This window comes from Nycticebus coucang, chromosome 6 (assembly GCF_027406575.1).
Source record: "Nycticebus coucang isolate mNycCou1 chromosome 6, mNycCou1.pri, whole genome shotgun sequence".
In the NCBI taxonomy this organism is placed as follows: domain Eukaryota; kingdom Metazoa; phylum Chordata; class Mammalia; order Primates; family Lorisidae; genus Nycticebus; species Nycticebus coucang.
The window spans coordinates 109,616,559-109,619,042 of NC_069785.1; the positions used below are offsets into that span (position 1 = coordinate 109,616,559).

Here is a 2,484-nt window from a genome sequence, read left to right on the forward strand (position 1 = left end):
AAAGTATCTCAACAATGATGATGTGGTTTTAACTGTACTCTTTCTCCCCAAAAGCATCTCCTTTCCCAGTTAAAATTAAAAAAAAAACAACAAGGTATGATGAAAACCTCCTCTGCTCCCTGAATAGGACAGTGATCTTGCTGCTGGGGGAGGCCATCTGGGCTTCTTCCCAGGCCTCCCTGGACGGTCCCAGTACTGGGGCACACCACAGGGCAAGGCAGGTTGTCCCCACAAGAACCCCCTGGCCCAATCCCAACCCTTAAAAGGCTGGGCCTCTGTCTACCTTTAGGTGGCAGCCACCCTAAATGTGCATGGGCACTCAGGTGGACCTGATGCCACTCTTGTCACCCTTGACCTTGAAGTACATCTGGTTGGCCTCAGCCACCTCCTTCTTTGCTGCTTGTGGTTCACAGTCTCCAGGCCTTGGAGCGCGGTGATGGCCACATTGCAGGCTGTCCCTGAGCGGTCATGGATGGTGGACTTCCCACCGTACACTGCACTTTGCTTCTGCAGGGTCTGCTGCAGTATCTTAGAGATCCTGGCTATAGTGGCCTCATTCACCTGTGTCTGCTGAACATGCCCACTCTCTGACTTACCCAGGTGGCCCTGGCTACTCCTGGCAGATGTCCTCCTTGATCTCTCTGAAGCTCCTGTGGTTGGCCTGCTTCAGAACCTTGGTCAGCCCCAGACGCTCCTTCATCTTGTGGTACCTGCAGCCGCCTTGCTTCTTTCCTGGCCATCCCAGTGTGCAGCTAGCAGCTTCACCTGCTTCACAGGCAGGGGTACCTGCCACTTTTCGAATTTGCCCTCCATCTCATCTTTCAGTTCAGCCCACTTTCCCGTCCGTGATTTCATGAACACTGTCCCCGCAGGCTGCCAGCATGCACTTGGCAGCCACCAGCTGGCTGCTTTCTGCCGGAGATCCTGGGGCAGCAACTGCATGATGTCACTGTGGTAGATGTAGCCACTGTGGGGCAATACAGAGATGGATAAGAAGCCAGACGGTATCTTGTGCTGGACCCCAAGCAGCAGATGTTGCAGGTGGGCATTTTGGAGAGGTTGGTCAGGTCGCCACCAGCCTTGGCAACCGTGAATGCCCAATGAAGATGGACAGGTTGGACCCATTGAAGGACATGCAGGACTCCACATACTAGTAGATGCAGTGCTTTGAGGCATTCAGCTTCAGCGCCACGTTGCAGACCTCCTCCAGTCCCTCAAACTCCTCTTCTGACAGTTGCTGCCCCTGAGTGCTGGGGGCAGTGATGCTGACGACCATGATGGTGGTGTTGGTCAGGATCTGCTGCAGGTTCTCATTGTTCTCTCATTTGTCCAGCTGGTGTAATTCAGCTCAGTGGGGACAAAGGACTCCAGCTTAGGAAATTTCTTTGAGTACATATCCTGGATAAAACCTATAATGTTCCACTCATTCTCCATCTCCACAGTCAGGTTGTTGACATCCACAATGACGGGGTACTCAGGGGCTGCCTCCACTGGCCCCATCACTTCTGAAGCTTTGGCTTGCTTGCTGATATACTCCTCAGTCTTCATCATGATCTCAGCAGATATCTTGCCGTCCCATAGCTTGGTGGTACTCTTGACTGAATCCCCAGAGAAATCCTGCACATCCTGAACAGAAATCCTGTTGTGTCTCTTCCTGCACATCCTCAATTGCTGGCTCCTCTTCTTCCCCATAGCTTCTTTCTTCTTCCTCTTCTGCTGCCTCTTCTAGGTCAACTAAGAGCTCATCAACCAGAGACATCCCAAGCCCTTTTCTATGCAGCACAACTGTTTCTACCATAAGCTTCCCAAGACCAGTCGCTTACTGATGATGTCTCAAATGCCCACCCACTATTGCTGAGACAAAGCGGCTTGTTTTTTCAGGACCTCAGTTTTCTTAAAGAAGTTTGGAGACATTGAAAAGTTGTTTTTTTTTTTTAAGTTTTTTTTATTTTTATTTTTAATTTCAGCTTGCTTGTTCATTCTTCTTTGTTTGAAGTACTCTTTTTTTTTTGGTTTGTTCATTTTCTTCTTCCTCTGGCGATGCTCTTTCCCATTGCCTCCCCAGAAGCTAGAATTATAGATGCCCACCACAACATCTGGCTGTTTTTGATGTTGTTAGTAGAGATGGGGTCTTTCTCTGGCTCACTGCTGCTCATACTGGTCTCCAACCTCTGAGCTCAGGTAATCCACCAGCAGCCCCGGGACTATAGGCGTGAGCCACCACGCCTGGCCTATAAAGAGTATATTTTTAATAAAGCTAAAATGTTCTCAGATTCATGAGGCAAATGCTCTATTTCTTTTCCCCAAAAGATTCTTACAAGTCGAGGTGGGATTAAAGATGGCGACCAAGTAACAGCTTCCCTGCAACTGGGAACAGCAAGTCTGGGGAGACAAGACTCCAGGCACCTCTGGCCGGTGGGATCTGCCTATAATCATCCCTTTGAGGATACAGGGAGCCAGCAAGGGACTTCTGGACCCCAAGAG

The 2,484-nt window shown here is 50.0% G+C and overlaps 1 pseudogene; it reads right to left on the reverse strand.

Moving 5' to 3' along the window:
- Positions 1 to 319: 319 nt before the first annotated feature.
- On the reverse strand, positions 320 to 1,759 carry LOC128588889 (U4/U6 small nuclear ribonucleoprotein Prp31-like; annotated as a pseudogene).
- Between the last annotated feature and the right edge of the window lie 725 nt (positions 1,760 to 2,484).